Source organism: Podarcis cretensis, assembly GCF_951804945.1.
Source record: "Podarcis cretensis genome assembly, chromosome: 1".
NCBI lineage: Eukaryota > Metazoa > Chordata > Lepidosauria > Squamata > Lacertidae > Podarcis > Podarcis cretensis.
In genome coordinates, this window is record NC_137170.1 from 133,291,919 (window position 1) to 133,313,914 (window position 21,996).

At 46.5% G+C, this 21,996-nt stretch overlaps 1 protein-coding gene across 5 annotated transcripts in view; it reads right to left on the reverse strand.

Annotated features, from left to right (window-relative positions):
- CMKLR2 (chemerin chemokine-like receptor 2) overlaps positions 1–21,763 on the reverse strand; it is a 34,795-nt gene extending 13,032 nt beyond the window's left edge. The window contains exons 1-3 of one of the 5 annotated variants that reach the window (XM_079982176.1): positions 21,053–21,242; positions 13,167–13,297; positions 8,645–8,743 (exon numbers count right to left, since the gene is read on the reverse strand). The gene's annotated coding sequence lies outside the window, so the exon portion shown is untranslated. Of the gene's footprint in view, positions 1–8,644; positions 8,744–13,166; positions 13,298–18,424; positions 18,532–21,052; positions 21,243–21,268 lie in introns of those variants that run through there. The other 4 variants (XM_079982177.1, XM_079982181.1, XM_079982175.1 and 1 more) reach the window with 4 other exon arrangements.
- Between the last annotated feature and the right edge of the window lie 233 nt (positions 21,764–21,996).

Below are 21,996 nucleotides of genomic sequence, written 5' to 3' on the forward strand. Positions count from 1 at the left end.
TCATACCATTCCAGGTACTAAAGATCATCACAGATAGAAAGGACTTGTGGACCTTGGAAGAGGTTCAAGAGTTGGCGAGTCTTCAGGAACAGCGGGAGTCTCTCTTGCCTTCACTGAAGAGTGAAGACAGAACCTTCTTTCTGTATCCCAAGGGTCTCTGGGTTCATCATGTTTTAAGGCCCAAAGAGAGTGTAAAGGCAGCAAGACATGATCCCCTCTCTAATGCTGCAGCCAAGAGAGAAACAATCAGTTCTGGGCTACTTTTCAAAACTTTGTCTTGCACAACCCAAGGCTTGCCACACAGAACATGGAAGGGAAAACGTGAGGCATTTTGACAGAGCTGCACTCCTGAAATGAACTTCCAAATTCCATTTTTCCTAGCTTGTTGCATACCCTTCAACATTCTTCAGATGAAAATAGGGACATTTCTCTTCTTGGTCCTCCCCTGCAGAGCATTTTTTATCAGAAGAAGGGTAAGTGTCAACACTACAACACTAACGGGGAGCAGCAAACAGACCCTCCACCATCTTGAAGAAAAAAAACCTTATCCCTGGGGTGTTTTTTAAAATTTATTTAATCATTTTTTCCATACAAACAACAACCACACAAGGCACATACAACAAAAACCATAAAAACACTACTAACACAATTACACAATAACCTAGACAGCATCTTAAAAAGCAGAGACATCACTTTGCCAACAAAGGTCCGTATAGTTAAAGCTATGGTTTTCCTAGTAGTGATGTATGGAAGTGAGAGCTGGACCATAAAGAAGGCTGATCGCCAAAGAATTGATGCTTTTGAATTATGGTGCTGGAGGAGACTCTTGAGAGTCCCATGGACTGCAAGAAGATCAAACCTCTCCATTCTTAAGGAAATCAGCCCTGAGTGCTCACTGGAAGGACAGATCCTGAAGCTGAGGCTCCAAGACTTGGGCCACCTCATGAGAAGAGAAGACTCCCTGGAAAAGACCCTGATGTCGGGAAAGATGGAGGGCACAAGGAGAAGGGGACGACCGAGGACGAGATGGTTGGACAGTGTTCTCGAAGCTACGAACATGAGTTTGACCAAACTGTGGGAGGCAGTGAAAGACAGGAGTGCCTGGCGTGCTCTGGTCCACGGGGTCACGAAGAGTTGGACATGACTAAACAACTAAACAACAACAACAAAGCACAATTTGACAATTCAAATTTGAATATTGATATACCTATGACTACACCTTTTTAAAAATATTTCCCCACCTCTCCTCCCCCTACTTCCCACCACTGTCCGCCTTATCGCTTAAATATTCCTTCCAGATTTCTTCATATTTATCCATTCTTAATTTGCGTCGACATGCAATTCGTTCGTAGGTAACTAGTCTGTCCATATTATCAATCCACGTGCTCAATGGAATCTTTTTGCGGCTCTTCCAATCCATCAAAACAAGTTTTTTTTTGCTTCTAATATGGCATGGCACATCCATTATTTTCTTTTACCCCTTGTAACCTTCCATGTTTCCAGAATATAATTTAGAATTAAATTCAATCCCTGGTTTTATTTTATTCTTTGGTAGATTTACAAAAAGAAAAACACGCACCGATAAATAAATTTTCAGAAAGCATTAAACAAAACAAAACAGGGCCCCTTGTGTTCTGCTCCACTCGCTTTTTCTTCCCTCCCAGAGCGGTGCTGCCCTCTGCCTGCCCCTCAGACCCTACATGCATTTTTCTGGAAACTTCCAGAACAGAAGAGGAATGGGATGACACTTGTCCTTGCTCATGGAGATGTCTGCATGGATTTTCAGTGCCATTATGACCTCTGTATGCAGTCCTGTACAGGAACTGGTCCTGCGGCAGGTAAAAGGTTAGGAGAGGAAACCTGCTGTATAAGAAGTCAAGGTTAAGACTAACTACAAAGCACAGTGAGCTCTAGGTGAGGCTGGCCGTAAGAACAGTTCCGAAACTATGATTGTCCCTGTTAAGTTGTGGGCGAACATATCAGACGACACAGCGATCTTCAAACAGCTCTTCTTTATTCTGAGGCCAGGACTGAACTGAGCTGAAGGGCTCAGTCAGCCTGCTTATATAGAGCTCCAGTACCTTGTTACTGTGACAACTTTCTAAAACTATCCAATCACTGAACGTCACTTTCGATCCTTCATTTGCATACAAACTATCCAATCACTGAACGTCACTTTCGATCCTTCATTTGCATAACTATCTACAGTATCCCCCTGCTGGCCCAGGGTGAGAACTTCAGTACATAACAGTTCCAGCTGCCAGGGATTTGGCACAAGCTTGGAGATCGGACTATATTGCTCTGATCCTTAATAACAGAGCTAGCTAACCATTTTTTTTCTGGGCTGAACTGGGGTGCTGACTTTGCAAGAGCAAAGCCCCAAACCAGAATATGATTGGAATGGCCTTTTTTGGCTTGTGAAATCTGTTCCGCTCTGGGTGCTCTCCTCTACCGCAGGGGGGCCCAAACTTTTTTCAAAGAGGGCCAGATTTGATGAAGTGAACATGCGTGAGGGCCGACCAAAGTTGTTGAGCTACAGGGGCTGGATTAAACCGACCACCGGGCCAGATTGGGCCCCCAAAATGGACTTTGCACATGCCTTCTCCACTGTCAGTGTTACAGGTTAGCCTCTTTTGACGTTGCTTTCTTATTTTTATGGATCTTCTATTATTTTTTTGCTATTCGTTGTGAACTGCCTTGAGTGAAAAAAGGTGGGGTTTCAAATGGTTGCAATAAATGGTGGGAGCGTGTGCAATAATTTCGCTTGCTCCCTTCCCCAAGTGCACAATTTGCTGAGAAACCTTTTCAGCCATCCTTTTCACCCAATGCAGTTTTTCTGTGCACACTCTATAAGCATAGCACATTTCAGTTTCAAATATTCTGATTATTTCTACTGGTAGTTAAGTATTTTTATTTATTGACTTGATTTGGGGTGGGCCAGCTGCCACCCCATCCCCCATCTCCCTGCAGTCCCCAGCAGCTGGCATTCAGGGACTTATTGCCTCCAACCGTGGAGGTAGAATCTAGGTCTCCCAGGGTTAATAGCTGCAGATGTGAGGATGTTCTGCACAGACCTCGGCTGTGTACACACCATATACCGTATTTTTTGCTCTATAAGACGCACCAAATCACAAGATGCACCTAGTTTTTGGAGGAGGAAAACAAGAAAAAAAATATTCTGAATCTCAGAACCAGAACAACAAGAGGGATCGCTGCGCAGCGAAAGCAGCAATCCCTCTTGCTGTTCTGGCTTCTGGGATAGCTGAGCAGCCTGCATTCACTCCATAAGATGCACACACATTTCCCCTTACTTTTTAGGAGGGAAAAAGTGAGTCTTATAGAGCAAAAAATACAGTATTTAAAGTATCCCATGCACTGACCCTTCATACTGATTTTGGTCACATCCACGCCGTATATTTAAAGCACGTGGCTTCCACCCAATAATTCTGGGAGCTGTAGTTCACCCTTCACAGAACTTCTGTTCCCAGCACCCTTAAACTACAGTTTCCGGGATTGTTTCGGCAGAACCCATGTGCTTCAAATGTCCAGGGTGTGTGCAGACCCATCCGCAGTCCAGAGAAGCTGTGCAAGGGATCCTATTTGCTTGCCCGAGTGAGGTTCCCAGTGGATCGGGCCCACAGTGGAGCACGTGCGTCATGTGGGGTAAGGCGTGCCAGTTGGGTGTCTTGATTTAAGTGACAGAGGGAAGGAAAGAGGTTATCCAAGCCAACATTATGCCATCGATGATGGCGCCAAAAAATGTCCTGGCAGTGGGAGAGGCCGGGAGTTGGAAGAAGGTTCCTGGCTGGCAGCCAGAGGTTGGGTGGGGAAGCCAGGGTGAGTTCAGGGACAGCAGAACGGTCTCTGTGGGAAGGGAAATATTCAGAATATTGAAGCCAAGGGCTTTTGGTTCTTCGACATGAGCACAATTCCCTTGCAAATCCTTTTACTTTAGGCTACAAAAACTGAAGCTCTGGTGAAAGCAGGCATGTCCAAAGTCCATTTCGGAGGCCTAATCCGGCCCGCCACATGGCAGTTTATTTCCTGGGGTAAAATCCGGAAAAAAGCTCAACAACTTCAATCCAATAAAAAGCTCAACTTTGGCCGGCCCTTTTGTCGGCCCTCACAGATGTTCACTTCATCAAATCTGGCCCTCTTTGAAAAAAAAATTGAAAATTTAAACTACTATATTTATTTTTCAGATATTCTTTGAAAACCTCCCATTTTGAAACAAATTCCTGTTTTGATGTATTCTTTATTTTTTCTGATAGACCATCTAATTCGGCATATTCTGTTAGCTTTTGGATCCAATCTTGTATAGAGGGGATTTCATTACTCTTCCATGGAAGGATTTTTTTTATTTTTTTTTTAAGGAAACAAGCATTCCTTCCTTTGCCAAAGTTTTGCAATCTGATTTCCAGAAATCCCACCCTCTTTGATGTTGTTGTTGTTGTTTAATCGTTTAGTTGTGTCCGAGAGCACTCCAGGCCCTCCTGTCTTCCACTGCCTCCCGCAGCTTGCTCAGACTCATGTTTGTAGCTTCGAGAACACTATCCAACCATCTCGTCCTCGGTCATCCCCTTCTCCTGGTGCCCTCCATCTTTCCCGGCATCAGGGTCTTTTCCAGGAAGTCTTCTCTTCTCATGAGGTGCCCAAAGTCTTGGAGCTTCAGCTTCAGGATCTGTCCTTCCAGTGAGCACTCAGGGCTGATTTCCTTCAGAATGGAGAGGTTTGATCTTCTTGCAGTCCATGGGACTCTCAAGAGTCTCCTCCAGCACCATAATTCAAAAGCATCACTACTGGGAAAAACATAGCTTTACCCAACGCTAAAATTGAAGACAAGGCAGCTGTGGCTTCTGTTTCCTGCTTCCTCAGCTACCTGACCTGCAGTACACTTGGATTCTTGTTTGTTATGACAGGCAAACGAGGACAATAGGTAAAAGGAAGATGGGGAGGGAGAGGAGAAATGCTGTGTTGCCTTGCTTCCTGATTCACAGCACATCCAGGCTTCCCCTATATTAAAGCAGATTTGGAGGTCTTGCACAAGAAAGCTGCCCTGAAAAGATCAGAGCTTTTGAATAAAGGGGCAGGGAATATTCAGTGGAAATAGGATTTGCTCTGATGCAGCGTCATCTAACCTCCCTCAACTTTTTCAGAATGACTGCTTATTAAACGTCCAACATTATCTCCTTTCCCTGCTGACAAATCAGGATGAATGCTCAGTAAACCATCTGAAGTAGCTTCAGATACAGTGGTACCTTGGTTCTCAAACTTAATCCGTTCTGGAAGTCCGTTCCAAAACCAAAGCATTCCAAAACCAAGGCGCGCCTTACCATAGAAAGTAATGTAAAATGGATAAATCGGTTCCAGACTTTTAAAAAAATCCCTAAAACAGCAATTTAACATGAATTTTACTATCTAACGAGACCAGTGATCCATAACATGAAAGCAATAAACATTGAATAAACGCAATCAATCAATCAATCAATCAATCAATCAAACAGTAACTGAACTGGGTTCCACACAGTCACAAAAACAAAACAAAAACAGCCGTAAAAACAAAAACGCAAAATAAATAGCAAAAACAGACAGACCTCAGCATAACGGAAGTGTGGCACTCAAATCGGAAGTATAATACTGAAAACGGAGCATGTTCGGCTTCCGAAAAAAGTTCGCAAACCACAACACCTACTTCCAAATTTGCAGTGTTTGGGCTCCAAGTTGTTTGAGAACCAAGGCGTCTGAGAACCAAGGGACCACTGTATAAAGGTGGAGACATTTGATGCCCTTGATATTTTCTTATAGGAGCAACTAGGATTTATTTATTTATTTTACTATTTTTGGTTGAGGTGGATATGGCAGAACGGACTGCACCACTTCAGTCTACAGGTGAATTTCCCCTTTTGTCCAATGAAAACAAAGAAGAAGAAATCTCTTTGCAAGAGAAAACTAGCACATCAGTTCTGTGCCACCTATGCTAGCATTCTACCCGCAGGGAACTTTTAACATAGGGAAGCCTTTAAACAGGTGAACCTCTAGGTACAGTCTAAAACGACATGGTTCATGCAAATCTCTGATCTGCAGAGAATATTGGGGTGTGCATTGATAAAAGGCATCCCCGGCACAAGATGTTGGACATAACATTATGATGGCTGACTGGGAACAGTTATGGACCACAGGTATGAAATTTACAGCATGTAATGCCTTAAGAGAGAATTTAATGAAAATGATCTACAGGTGGTACATGACACCAGTCAAGCTTGCAAAAATCTATCATTTGCCTGACAATAAATGTTGGAAATGTAAAGAGACCGAAGGTACATTCTTTCACTTTGGTGGACGTGCCCAAGGATTAAGACTTTCTGGGAGATGATCTATAATGAAATGAAAAAGGTATTTAAATATACCTTTCTGAAGAAACCAGAGGCCTTTCTCCTGGGCATGGTCGGCCAATTGGTGCCAAAGAAGAATAGAACTTTCTTTATGTATGCTACAACAGCAGCAAGAATACTTATTGCAAAGTACTGGAAGACACAAGATCTACCCACCCGGGAAGAATGGCAGATGAAGGTGATGGACTACATGGAACTGGCGGAAATGACTGGCAGAATACGAGACCAGGGAGAAGAGTCGGTGGAAGAAGATTGGAAGAAATTTAAAGTTTACTTACAGAAACACTGTAAAATTAAAGAATGTTAGAAGGATGCTGGAATGAAGTTATGTGGTTTTAGCAGAAATGTTATAAAGGACTAAGTAAAAATGGATTGTTAATTGGTGAAAGAAGAGAATGTAAAATTACAGTATATTAAGATAAATTATTAGGATAAAAACAAAGATGGAAAGGATTTGCTGAAATATCTAACTGAACTAGAATACAAAAAAGGGAGGTGTGAGGAGGTCAAGGAAACAAGCAAATGAAAGATAAGTTATGGGAAGGCTTGATTTGTTTTTTAATTGTTTGTATTTTTCTGTGTTTTTTTGGTTTTTACTTATTGTGATGTATTGTCTTGTTTTTTGCTTAATTTGGTGTCTTTTCTTTTTTCCTTTTGTAACCTTTAAAACTTGAATAAATATTATTTTAAAAAAAAAAGACAAAAGGCATCCCCACCTTCGGCCTTGACTGGTGGGGTGCAGTCTGCCACCTCAGAATTGCACCTCATTCTCTAGCATGTGCAGCCTAAGACCCTAATACTTACGGGACCGCCTCTCCTGGTATGCCCCGCAGAGGACCCTAAGTCACATGAATAATACCGGCTTAAAGGTCCCGGGCCCTAAGGAAGCCAGACTATCCTCCCACCAGGGCCAGGGCCTTCTCAGTGATGGCTCCAACCTGGTGGAATGCTGTGTCCCACGAGACCAGGGCCCTGCAGGAATTGATCTCCTTCCGCAGGGCCTGTAAGACAGAGCTATTCTGCCTGGCCTTTAATCTGAATTAGCCTGATCCTCTATTCCCTTTTCCCGTTCCTCTTCTATGAAGAAACCCTTTCTGGGACACCACATTTAAATTCTTCCCTGGTCTCCTTGCTGGCCCAAGTAGGACTAACTTGTCTGCTGACTGGGGTGGGTTTTTTCCTTCCCCCTGCCCCAAATGACCCCTGAATTTTTGAATTTTATTGCTATTGATGCTGCATTTTATATTGTATTTTATGCTGTTTTATGCGGTTTCTAAGTCACATTTTAATCAATCTTTTATATTTGCTGTTAGCCACCCAGAGCCAGGAAGGTAAAAGGTAAAGGGACCTCTGACCATTAGGTCCAGTCGTGGCCGACTCTGGGGTTGCGGCGCTCATCTCGCTTTATTGGCTGAGGGAGCCGGCGTACAGCTTCCGGGTCACGTGGCCAGCATGACTAAGCCGCTTCTGGCGAACCAGAGCAGCACACGGAAACGCCGTTTACCTTCCCGCCGTATTTATCTACTTGCACTTTGACGTGCTTTCGAACTGCTAGGTTGGCAGGAGCAGGGACCGAGCAACGGGAACTCACCTCGTCACGGGGATTCAAACCGCTAACCTTCTGATCGGCAAGTCCTAGGCTCTGTGGTTTAACCCACAGCGCCACCCGGGAAGGGCGGGGTATAAATAAAATTTTATTATTATTATAAAATTATTATAGCATGTGTTGACTGGACCTTACAAAGCACTCTTGCCCGAAAGAGAAGAATGTGTGAGCGTGAGAACAGAAGACAAAGCAATAGGGTGAAAAGGAACAGGAAGAAGGGGGACGAGAGTGCACACTTAGGTAAAGGTAAAGGTACCCCTGCCCGTACGGGCCAGTCTTGACAGACTCTGGGGTTGTGCGCCCATCTCACTCAAGAAGCCGGGGGCCAGCGCTGTCCGGAGACACTTCCGGGTCACGTGGCCAGCGTGACATCGCTGCTCTGGCGAGCCAGAGCCGCACACGGAAACGCCGTTTACCTTCCCGCTGGTAAGCGGTCCCTATTTATGTACTTGCACCCGGAGGTGCTTTCGAACTGCTAGGTTGGCAGGCGCTGGGACCGAGCAGCGGGAGCGCACCCCGCCGCAGGGATTCGAACCGCCGACCTTTCGATCGGCAAGCCCTAGGCGCTGAGGCTTTAACCCACAGCGCCACCTGCGTCCCTAGAGCACACTTAGAGCTGTTTAATTGTGTTGAGCCAAAGCCTTACCTTATACCTGGAAGTCACCCCCGAGTCCAAAAGGAAATGGAAATTTTGGATTCGGCTCAGCAGGAGCGCTTTCCTACCACTTTCTTCTTTCAGATGATACTGGAGACAGAAGGGAGAGAAGGCAAATAACCCCGTGTTAATCTGCGGCTGGAAACACTTGCTTAGCAATTTGCAAAGCTGTGCAAGCAAATCCAAGCCCCTAGGATGAGTGTGGGTCAGCGCTGCTGTGGAAGAGGAAACCGCGAGGCAGACAGACTATTCGACGTTGCATCCTTTTACATAATTAGGGCTGGGAGGTAGAGATCTCCCAAGAGGTGGGAAGGAACCGGAGAAGTTTGTCCCCTTCCACCCCCCGGTCCAGCAATATAGAAGCCTAACAAAACATGACATTCAGTAAGGTTCAATGGCTGCACCCTCTTTTGCTGTCCAAAGGTAATAATCACTAAGGCTTGCTTCTGTCAACAGATGTGTCCCTTCATGTTGCAGATGTGAGCAACCGTCTGAACACCGAAAGCCAGGGAGAAAGGTTCAAGCATAGCTTTCTGTTAATAAACCACTTTTCTACATGCAGTGGAATAACATTTCATCGTAAGAGCCTCTACAGTGGTACCTCGGGTTAAGGACTTAATTCATTCCCGAGGTCCGTTCTTAACCTGAAACTGTTCTTAACCTGAAGCACCACTGTAGCTAATGGGGCCTCCTGCTGCCGCCACGCCGCCGGAGCACGATTTCTGTTCTTATCCTGAAGCAAAGTTCTTAACCCGAAGCACTATTTCTGGGTTAGTGGAGTCTGTAACCTGAAACGTATGTAACCTGAAGCGTATGTAACCCGAGGTACCACTGTATTTGCAATCCGACATGTATGCCCCTAGATCAGGGGTCAGCAAACTTTTTCAGCAGGGGACTCTCCCTCAGACCTTGCGTGGGGCAGACTATATTTCGGGGGGGGGGGGCGGATTGAACGAATTTCTATGCCCCACAAATAACCCAGAGATGCATTTTAAATAAAAGCACACATTCTACTCAGGTAAAAACATGCTGATTCCAAGACTGTCCATGGGCTGGATTTAGAAGGCAAATGGGCCGGATCCAGCCCCCGGGCCTTAGTTTGCCTACCCATGCCCTAGATCATCTTCCATTTGTGAGGGCTATTATGCCCAGCCCTGATACCAAAGTAACTGCTTTAGCCCAACATGATCATTCCTTTTTTTGCACAATAATAATCATTTTATTACAGTGGTGCCCCGCAAGACGAATGCCTCGCAAGACGGAAAACCCGCTAGACGAAAGGGTTTTCCATTTTGGAGGTGCTTCGCAAAATGAATTTCCTATGGGCTTGCTTTGCAAGATGAAATTGTCTTGCGAGTTCCTGCGGGGGTTTTTTCCTCCCCCCCCCTTTTCTAATCCGCTAAGCCATTTATCTGCTTATCCGATAAGCCGATAAGCCGCTAAAAGCCGCTAATAGCGCTAATAGCGCTAATCCGCTAAGCCGTCAATGGGCTTGCTTCGCAAGACGAAAAAACCGCTAGACGAAGAGACTCGCGGAACGGATTAATTTCGTCTTGCGAGGCACCACTGTATTTATATGCTGCCCATCTGACTGGATTTCCCCAGCCACTCCGGACAGCTTCCAACAAAATACTAAAACACAAAAAACCCCTCAAACATTAAAAACCATTGTCATTTACCAACCGAAGAAAGAGGATCAGCGATTAAAGCCAAAAATAAAAATATTGTTGCCCGCTTGGAAAAACAAAACAGGCTTCATCCACGGGCAAAAAATAATAATCAAGGAGAAAGAGACCCAACCCAACTTCACAGTGTAAAATGTCCCATAATCTTGGGCAACCTCTTGTCTTCCAACCCAAGAATGCTTCAACCCTTGATGGGACACAGAGAAGGACTTCTCATTCTGATCTTGGGGAATGGACAGCATAGTATCGGAGGAGGCATTCACCAATCTATCCTGGACTTGAGCCATTTAGAGTCTGAAAGGTAGTCATCAACACTTTATAGACGTGAAATATACTCGGAGTCGAGAGTGGATTTTATGCTCTTTATTCAGCTCATAGTGGTGAGGAGGAATGACAGTTGCCCCAAAGTATCTGCTTTATATACATTATTTACACAATGGGCTGCACGTGATTGGCTAATTCTGGAATTCTTCTGTAGGCCAATCAGGTTGTGGATTCACTTCCATCTGGAGCTGGATTGGGTGGCTCCTGCAGACCAATCATACTGCTGCATTGTTCTGGGACCAATCAGACTGCTGCATTTTGGATGCTATTGTTCTGGGACCAATCAGACTGCTGCATTTTGGATCCTATTCAACTCAGTACATAACAGTTTCCAAAGAGATCATCTATTTGCCCAGAAGCAAACAGGGAGGTAGTCACCAACACATCCTTGCAGTTGCATTTAGTATCTCCATTGGGCTCCTGGCCACAGCTGCCACCCGGTCATCCAAGTGCAAAACCGAGTCCAGGAGCAGAAGAATCCAGTTCTTCAAGGGGAGTTGCTAACTCAGAGCCCGTCTCCTTCCTGACCAGGAGCACCTGCCTTGGCATACTTGACTGTAGTCATGGCTCTCCAGATGTTGTTGGCCTCTGGATCTTCCAAAACATTCATCTCTTCGCAAATGATGAAGAATATCCTCCACAACTTGCTCACCTACATATGCAGTTCTTCCGAATGAAAGGAATGCTCCTTGATAGTTTTTCCTGAAACCAGAGGGCCTCCTTGAAACGGAAGATGGATCTGTGCTCCCCTAACGAAATACGTTCGTTCCGATAGCTTTCATAGCCAAGGTTGTGTTTCACCAAATATATCAGGAAGCTGCCCACACATCGCTTCACATAAACAGAAGAGGAGCATTTCCAGAAGGTCACTGTTTTCAGGTGTGATGCAATCACAGGCCAGCAAATTCACGTTGCACAACTAAAGTAGACTTGGAACTTTTGTGCAACAAACCTGCTCCTCCGTCCCCAAATAATACAGACCTTTGCCATAAGGAATGGCCAAGTGTGAAATAACATTTGCTTGATGCACCTCCTCGCAAGTAATTCAGAATGAATAAATAAAGTAGTTGAATCTCCCAGAACAGGGGTGCCATCTCAGGATTGTGGGTGCCTGTCACCATAATACAGATGTGCAATATCACATGCACACGCTTGCTCTATAAGACTCAATTTTTCCCTCCTAAAAATTAAGGGGAAATGTGTGTGCGTCTTATGGAGCAAATGCAGACTGTGCAGCTATCCCAGAAGCCAGAACAGCAAGAGGGATTGCTGCTTTCACTGCGCAGCGATCCCTCTTGCTGTTCTGGCTTCTGAGATTCATAATATTTTTTTTCTTATTTTCCTCCTCCAAAAACTAGGTGCGTCTTGTGGTCTGGTGCGTCTTATAGAGCAAAAAATACGGTATATTATTCTGGGTGCCCAAGCATCCATGGCCCCCTGGAGTTGGCTCCTATGTCGCTGAATAAATTAATCGGGATAAATGCTCTATGAACAGATAGCCTGAAAGCAAACCAGGCTACAGAAAGACATCTTTAGGTCTTCTTTGGAATTATACTTTGGCTACTGCCTGCTTAAAGGCAAAGATAAAGGGACCCCTGACCATTAGGTCCAGTTGTGACCGACTCTGGGGTTGCGGCGCTCATCTCACTTTATTGGCTGAGGGAGCCGGCGTACAGCTTCCGGGTCATGTGGCCAGCATGACTAAGCCACTTCTGGTGAACCAGAGCAGCACACGGAAATGCCGTTTACCTTCCTGCTGGAGCGGTACCTATTTATCTACTTGCACTTTGACGTGTTTTCGAACTGCTAGGTTGGCAGGAGCAGGGACCGAGCAACGGGAGCTCACCCCGTCACGGGGATTCAAACCGCCGACCTTCTGATCGGCAAGTCCTAGGCTCTGTTGTTTAACCCACAGTGCCACCCGCGTCCCGCTGCCCGCTTAAAGGCACTGAAATAGACTTGAGGAAACCCATCAGGCTTTCAATCGTGTTATCGAGTAGCATATTTCAATGAACTATATAAAGCAGGGGTGCCCAAACTTTTTTCAAAGATGAAGTGAACATGCGTGAGGACCAACCAAAGTTGTTGAGGATTTTAGGATTTTACCCCAAAGTTGCTCAGCTTTTTTTACAATTTAGCAATCCCAGGAATGGGATTAGGCCCCCAAAACAGACTTTGGACATGCCTGAGGTTTTGCTCCTGGAGGAAATAGCACCTGGCTTAGGCACTCTCCTAACTCTCACTAGCCGTTAAGGACCCACAGAGGCATCCTGTCATAGCTGGTAGCATCCCTGCTAGAGAACCACAGGAATACTTTCATGACTACCCAGTACTGCCTCTGTTGGTGTCTGCGCTATTTCCGTATGGCAAGCTCACACTCATTTGTCTTGCCCTGTGTTCGAAGGGACTATGCACAGAAAATCTCAGTTCTAAAAGGCAGGCCAGATGCTCTCTCCTGGGTTTCAGCTAAGGCATGCAGCATCAGCAAAGTAGTGCAAACATACCTGCTTGCAGCGCTGAGGTCACGGCAGGGCAAATTTTTATAGGTCTTCGGCATGTCCTAAAGCAGCTGCTTGAACAGCAAAGGAACAGCTGTTTCTAAGATTGGTCTTTCTGGAGGAAACTCTTCTTTCTACTGTGGCATAGGAGGCATGTGGGTGGGGTTAGGGTGGGTGTTGGAATGCTATAGAACACCATCAATTATGGACAGGCCAAAATAGCTCCCAAGAGACTTGTTCAGATGGTGTAAATTATTATAGCATCACAACTGTTCCTAAGCCTGCACCCAGAGCCAGGCTGCATTTGGACGGCTTGCTCTCTCATTCGGGGGTTGTCAACCTGGCACTGTGGGTGTCATGGCACCTGTGAAGGCCTTTGCAGGTGTCCCGGGGTCTAAACTTTCATTTAAAATAAAATGTGAGGCTCTTGGCCGCCTAGGAAGAAAGTTACAAAGCAAACTGTGCAGGCACCCTTCGAAGCAGTCTAAGAGAAATGAGCCAGGCTGGCTGTTCACTCCTGTTGGGGTATTTAGCCAATGAGTGAAATAAGAGTTATGATTGACAAGTGAGTTGTTTGGACAGCATGCAGTAGGGATCCCAGGGGTCCCAAAGCTCTTCTCTTACCCCCTGACCTTCTCTTACCCCCTGCACTTTTCCTGCTAGTCTCCATAGTTTGCCCTTCTGTTTCTTCCTAGCAACTGGGCTCCATCTCCCCTTTGGTAGATTCATCTGTGACTAGAGACTCCCTAGAAGTTACAGTGGTACCTCGGGTAACATACGCTTCAGGTTACAGACTCTGCTAACCCAGAAATAGTGCTTCAGGTTAAGAACTTTGCTTCAGGATGAGAACAGAAATCGTGCTCCGGCGGTGCGGCAGCAGCAGGAGGCCCCATTAGCTAAAGTGGTGCTTCAGGTTAAGAACAGTTTCAGGTTAAGAACGGACCTCTGGGAGGAATTAAGTACTTAACCCGAGGTATCACTGTATTTTCTGCAAATACTACTACAGTGGTGCCTCGCAAGACGAAATTAATCCGTTCCGCGAGTCTCTTCGTCTAGCGGTTTTTTTCGTCTTGCGAAGCAAGCCCATTGACGGCTTAGCGGATTAGCGCTATTAGCGGCTTATTGGCTTAGCGGATCAGCTGATAAGCGGCTTAGCGGCTTAGAAAAAGGGGGGGAAAGGGGGGAAAACCCGCAGGAACTCACAAGACATTTTCGTCTTGCGAAGCAAGCCCATGGGGAAATTTGTTTTGCGAAGCGCCTCCAAAACGGAAAACCCTTTCGTCTAGCGGATTTTCCGTCTTGCGAGGCGTTCGTCTTGCGGGGCACCACTATACTGTACAGTAGTTGCAGGTTGATGTTTAAGAAACCCCTTTCCAGACGGGGAAAGGGGAACATTTGCAGAAAGTCTTAGTTATGTCCCGTGTTGTGCAGGAGCTGATGCCCAAGCACTCATCAAGTACAGTGGTGCCTCGCAAGACAAAATTAATCCGTTCCGCGAGTCTCTTCGTCTTGCGGTTTTTTCGTCTTGCGAAGCACGGCTATTAGCGGTTTAGCGGCTTAGCGCTATTAGCGGTTTAGCGGCTATTAGCGGCTTAGCGGCTATTAGTGGCTTAGCGGCTTAGAAAAAGGGGGGGGGAAAGGGGGAAAACTCGCAAGAACTCGCAAGACGAAGCAAGCCCATAGGGAAATTCGTCTTGCGAAACACCTCAAAAGACGGAAAACTCTTTCGTCTAGCGAGTTTTTCGTCTTGCGAGGCATTCGTCTTGCGGGGCACCACTGTACTCACTGTATAGCATAGCTGTCAACATTTTGCTTTTTTAAAGGGAAATTCCCTTATTCTGAATAGGATTCCTTGCAAGAAAAGGGAAAAGTTGACAGCTATGCTGTATAGATAACTTATACTTATCTATTTCAGAAGTAAGTCTCTTTGTGCTTAATGGGGCTCATTCCCAGGTAAGCAGGCACTTTGGTTTAGGAGTGGCATTGGGGAAAACAAGAATCTTGTGCCTTTAAGAGATTTATTTTTGCAATCGGGACCAGCAAGACACCACTGCCTTCCTATTTATTTATTTAGTCCTTGTATTTATATCTCACCTTTTGCTCCAAGGAGCTCAAGGTGGCCTACATGGGTCTTCCTCTCTTCACAACATCCCTGTCAGGTAAGTTAAGCTGAGTGGCAATGACTGGTTCATTGGTCATCCAGCAAGGTTTGTGGCTGAGTGAAGATTTGAACCCTGGTCTCCCAGGTCCTAGCCCAGCACTCTAACCACTATACCACACTGGGGACTCAGCTCTACAGCTGCAAATAAAATGTTTTAGGTGTGTTGTAAAGTGCAATAAACAAATGTGACACTAGATGGCGACAGTGAGCTATGGCAATTTCAGTGTATTTTTCAAAACTTTTTTTTTTTTAAGCATTTTCACAGCATTATTTTATATGTGTGAAGATTCCACCTGGGTCTCTTGGCAAGTGTGAGGTTGCCCAGGGGCAGAAAGTAGAAAAGCAGCAATGACTATATTCTTCCCTTGTTTTGTCATGCCACCCCCACCCCGGGCAGTAATTTTGTGGCTGGTGCCCTCAGCACTCACTCACAATTTGAAATGTGCCCCCCCCCCGAACATCCTCTCCTTGGAAAGTTACCAGGCACTCGCCCTTGTGACATTTCAGTACCAGGCTAAGATAAGACCTATGATTTTGCCCTGCGTTCTTCTGGGATGGAAGTCCACTCCTAGGTTTTGTGCTGTAATTTTAAAATTATAATTTTCACCTGCTCTTATTTTCGCTGGGAGTATTGTTGTTGTTTTACATACTGTAACCCACTCTGAGATTTTGAATGCAGGGCAGGCTAAAAATATTCTGGAACAAATAAATGAATAGTTTGAGGAAAGAACTCTTTTTTTGCCTGAAGCCGCAGGACGAAGCAATCTTGGTAGCACTAAGGAGGTCTGGTCAGATCTGAGGAACCCTGTCCACAAACACCTTGAGTTTCATGGAAGAATAGCAGGATGCTCATTGATATGTACCGTATTTTTCGCTGTATAAGACACACCTTTCCCCTCCTAAACAGTAAGGGGAAATGTGTGTGCGTCTTATGGAGCAAATGCAGGCTGCGTGGCTATCCCAGAACAGCTACTTTGAGATCTTGTATACTTTGAGATCTTGTATATCTTGACATTCTATACAAGATCTCAAAGTAGCTGTTCTATTACAAAGGAATTTCAGAAATAGACTGGAAAGAGAAGCTGCTGAATTGCAACTTATTACCAAACTTAAAACCATGGGGAGACCTGGTCTGAACAAAGACATTGGATTCTTATCTCATTATACATGACATAGCCATTTTTCACCTTCTCACCCCTTGCTTTTTCCTGTAAGACCTATTGCAGTCGTTAAGAGTCGTCAACAGGCTCATCACAGCTATCTGCCAATCACCCAATCCCACCACCCTTCTGAGTAATACCCCTCCCCACCTTCTCACTATATAGAAGGGTCTGGTGACTTCTGTTTCAGTGTATCTGAAGAAGTGTGCATGCACACGAAAGCTCATACCAAGAACTAACTTAAGGTGCTACTGGAAGGAAATTTTTTTATTCTGTGAGGTGAGTGGGGCTGAGAGACTTCAGAGAAGTGTGACTGGCCCAAGGTCACCCAGCAGCTGCATGTGGAGGAGCAGGGAATCGAACCCGGTTCACCAGACTATGAATCGACCGCTCTTAACCACTACACCACTGTGTAGAATAAAATAATCACACAGTTTCCATTGATTCCAGAATAAAATGTCATGTGTACATGCTGTCAGGGACTCAGCGGGAGCGCAGGGAGGAGAGGAGATGGAAAGCGAGGGGGAGCAATCCGAGGGCAGCGTAGGAGAATATGACAGCAGCCCGATAGATTCCATGAGCCTCTCCAGCGAATCGGAAGATTCACAGAAGGGGGCGCCGATGGGCAGGGCAAGGGGCGACCCAAGGGGGACACCCCAGAAGCAAGGGGCCAGCGGGGACTCCCAGAGCAGCAGTTGGAAATCAGGACCAGCTTCCCCACCAGAGCGTAGTGGGGGGGAGGAGTTCCAGGTGTCAGAGCCCACATATGCACCACCAGCGAGAGAAGATGAGTCAGGGTTGACCACGCCGCCATTGGAGAGCGAGTTAACGGTTAAGAGGAAAGTTGCAGGCTGGGCGCGCGCGCCAAGTTCAAAGGTACAGGCGAGCGGCACAGAAGGTAGCCCGGATAGGGAACCAGGTCCTAAAGCCCGCCGGAAGGAGGGGCAAGAATCGTCAGGGTCAGCGTCAGAGGGGTCCAGGAAGGATGAGACCCTAGCGGGCAGGAGGGCCCAGAGGAGAAAGGAACTTAGGAAGAGGTGGAGCAAAGCGAGAGTCTTAAACTGGTGTGGAGGGGGAGGAGACTCAGACGGGACTTCGCCGGTCTAAGGTCGAGACGTAGAGCTGCACGCTGCGGCTTTAAAATGGAAACTGAATCTCAATAAAGACTTTTGTACATAACTACAGCCTAGCGTTGGTCCTCTGTGAGCTGGGACCTGGAGGCAGCTCTGACACATGCTATACCTTTAAAGTTTACCTCTCGCAAAGTACAATGCCCATAATCATTTGAGGGAAGGAATAAGCTGCGAATACAGTGGTACCTCTGGTTACGTACTTAATTCTTTCTGGAGGTCTGTTCTTAACCTGAAGCACCACTTCAGCTAATGGGGCCTCCCGCTGCCGCGCTGCGACTTCTGTTCTCATCCTGAAGCAAAGTTCTTAACCCGAAGTACTTTTTCTGGGTTAGCGAAGTTTGTAACCTGAAGCGTATGTAACCCGAGGTACCACCGTAATGCTCAAAGGTATAGTGTGTACACATCCTTCGACTTTTAGACTCAAGGGTTTTGCCATGGCATCTGTGGCCCTCCGATGCAAAAAAAGGGGGTCTTGGATGCCAAAAATACATTGTATTCCTGAACCACATTGAATAGGTCTTTAAAAAAATACGAAAGTACAATAGCAAGTAAATAGCAGGTGGCAAGGAAATGAAAAAGTATATTTCCATGCAAATGATAGACCCAGGACAGCTGGGTAGTGAGGTCTATTGAAAAGCAAATTACTTTGGAGGAGTCAGTTGTTAGGTTATTTTCCTCACAATATCCTGAAGTAAAATGAGAGAGAGAGAACACAGATGGGAAAAAGCAGTGCCCTTTTTTAGCTATATGACCTTGTAACTTCAAATAATGCGCCTTCAATTCATAGGAACACAGGAAGGTCAGACCTACCTTGAGATACCAAGAGATTGAATGAGAGATATTCTGCATACAGAACAGATGCTCTACCGCTGCGCTTAAGCCCTGTCTCTCCGTTTGCAACTGGCATAACTCCTGAGCTGCCATTTTTGAACAAAACAGCAAGGGCAATGAAAAAGTGACAAATTAATCCGAGGAATAATACATTCAAAACCCAAGTTATATTTTACCAAACAGAACTCTGTTATCATCATTATCCTTATACAATAAGTACACAAAGTATTTTACAGTACAATATACGCACACAAAAACCAAGTCCATGCCTTGGAAGAACTTAAATCTGCTAAAAGTGGAGGAAACAACAAAGAGGAGGGAGAAGGAATGGTGCAAGCGCAGTGACATACTTAAGCTGCAATCCTAGCTCCATTTAGGTAAAGGGACCCTTGACCATTAGGTCCAATCGTGGACGACTCTGGGGTTGCAGCGCTTATCTCGCTTTATTGGCCGAGGGAGCCGGCGTACAGCTTCCGGGTCATGTGGCCAGCATGACTAAGCCGCTTCTGGCGAACCAGAGCAGTGCACAGAAATGCCAATTACCTTCCTGCCGGAGCGGTACCTATTTATCTACTTGCACTTTTGACGTGCTTTCGAACTGCTAGGTTGGCAGGATCAGGGACCGAGCAATGGGAGCTCACCCCGTAGCAGGGATTCGAACCACCGACCTTCTGATCGGCAAGCCCTAGGCTAAGTGGTTTAGACCACAGCACCACCCATGTCCAGCTCCATTTACCTTGGGCTTATTTACAGGTTGACATATAGAATAGCAGTAGGAGGCTACATTTCAGTTGGGAGTGACTAAAGCAGGGGTCGGCAAACTAAGGCCCGGGGGCTGGATCAGGCCCAATTGCCTTCAGAATCTGGCCCGCGGACTGTCCATGGATCAGCGTGGGGATTCTGTTCATTCGGGCTGCACCATTTCCCCCTGGCCCTATTCCATTTCCCCACACACACCACAGCGGCGTCTTCTCCCTCCCTCCTCCTGGCTTCTCCCTGCCCTGCCTAGAGGAGGAAGGGGGCTGGGCTGAGCTGGCTGAGCGCCATTTTAAGCAGCCCCTCTCCAGAGCCAGCCCTTTCGCGCCGCTCCCTTCCCTTCACCACCACCGCTGCCCTGGTGCTCCTGTGGACCAGAGCGGATGAGCTCCCTCTGCCTAGCCAAGAGAAGCGGCAGCGGTGCCGGCAGCCCCTGGGAAGGTAAGCACAGCAGCTGGGGCAGGGGCTGGGGGGTGGGAAGGAGGACTATTTGCCCCCCTCGCCTCTTCTTCCAGCTCCCCCCCCTCCCGGTGCCGCTTCCCTTGCCCGCCACAAGATCTGAGGGACAGTGGACTGGCCCATAGCTGTCAACTTACAGATTTGAAAATAAGGGACCAGCAGCCTTGAAAATAAGGAATCAGCAGCCAAAATAAGGGATTTTAGTCAACCAGCTCAAATGCGAAGTTAAAAGGGACCAGATAATTTGGGAGGGCAGCGCCAGTTTTTAGCCCTTCTTTTCCAGAGGTTGCTGCTCAAGACACCAGCCGATGAAACACTGCAATTAAATAACTACAAGCAGCAACCACTTTTCGTGCAAAACGAAGTCCAAGCTACGAAGATGCTGCTGCAGTTCTGTATCTTTTCTCTCGTGCTCCATCTGCAGCTCTCAGTTCCATCAGGCGGAGCGGGAGGAAGGGGGGGGGGGAAATAGCGCCGAAGTAAACCCACAGATCAGATCATCTATGCTAGTCTGCCACTACAAATCTATGGGAGAAGCGCATTGCGGTCCTTCCTCCGCTTTCCCCCTCTATGGTTAGCCCTTGGAACACCTGCCTCCTCCTCCTCTCTCTGAACTGCTATCTCTATGGTTGCTCTCGCTCTCCTCTCAAGGCTCCTCAGCAATTCATAGGCTGCCCATCTCATCCGGGTCCTTCGGCGGCGCAGCCGCAGTACAGCCTAGCAGGAGCAGCGGCGGCGGGGGGCAGAGGGGAGGCCCCAGGCAGAGACGCTCAGTTTGGCAGCCGCGAGGAGGATGGCGGCGGAAGGGCCCGAGACTCCCGCCAGTCCTGGCAGGGAGGGGCTCCCGGGGGTCGAGGCTGGTGAGAGGGGGCCGGAGGGGGGCGGGCTGGGCAGCCAAGCAACCCAGTTGGAGCCTCCCTCCTCCCTGGCCGGCAGGGAGGGAGGGAGAGGAACTGCTTCCTTTGAAACCCGGGAAATTTAAGGGACATCATCAATAAGGGACAGCAGCGGGACACGGCGCTGGAATAAGGGAGTTTCCCACCAAATAAAGGACGGTTGACAGCTATGGACCAGCCCATGGCTAAAAAAAATTGCGGACCCCTGGACTAGAGCATAGCTCCTATCCAAGTTTACTCAGAGTTGAATGAGATTCCCTCCCAAGTCATTATTTAGAGCAGTATTTCCCAACCTTGGGTCTCCAGCTGTTTTTTGGACTACAACTCCCACCATCCCTAGCTAGCAAGGCCAGTGGTTAGGGATGATGGGAAATGTAGTCTGAAAACAGCTGGAGACCCAAGGTTGGGAAACACTGATTTAGAGGACTGTAGCCTTACTAACACACTTTTGTTTGAGAGTCTGTTCCATCGAAAAAGGAATCGAGCCAACACTTACCTGGGAGAACAGGTGACTTCCTGGTGTCTGTAGTTGAAAATTAATCTGACTTGCTGCTCTGACAACTCAGCATCGATCCAAAGGCTGTAAAATAAAGTGCTAATGCACTTGCAGCTAAGAAATGATTAATTTCCTCTTTCTATCCTCACCAGGAAAACTGGTGCTAGTACATTCTGAGTTTTGAAAGAAATGTATTTGCATTAGCAGCTGAAGTACCCATTAAATAGTTGATTCATGGATAAACGAGGTGACACCATCCTTGGCTCTGACTAATGGCAAGTAATCTAAAACAGCTGACAAAAGCAATGTGGGTCAGTAAGCTGTGGTCCACTCCCAAAGTCTGATACCACTAATGCAATTCAATCTTTTCAAGCCTGATAAACTGACTAATCTATGACCAACTCTGAAGAAGATCCAAGTAAACAAATTGTCACTTTTGATCAACATACAAGCATAAGTGAACTTTTTAGTTAATGTTAGGTTGAGATTTTGAAAGCCCTTAGGATACTGGCCTACGGATCTTGCCTTAAAATTAACCAGGTTGTTGACAGCCTAATCAGTTGCTGGGGGAAATAGTAAATCTAGATCTGTATCTGTAGTTAATAAAAGAATTGGCTGGCTCTCTAGCATGGGGTAAACACACTCTCCAGCAAGAGAGAACCCCTAGCAGAGTTCAAAGACACAAAATCATGCAGCACAGTGAAGTGTGAGGAATATAGGCTTTTAGACCCTTTAACTACCCCATTATATTTGGCTTACAGTGCTTCCCATCTCACAACGAGCATACCACACCATTGGTAAGTTTAAATGCTTTACTTACAAATGCCAAAGGTCAGATTCACGTGTGATTCCATGCAGCAGCCAGAAGAACACAGGTAGAAAGCTTGGGATACAAAATATAGTGGCAAAGCACACAGCCTGAGCTTGTAGCAAGCTAATTCAGG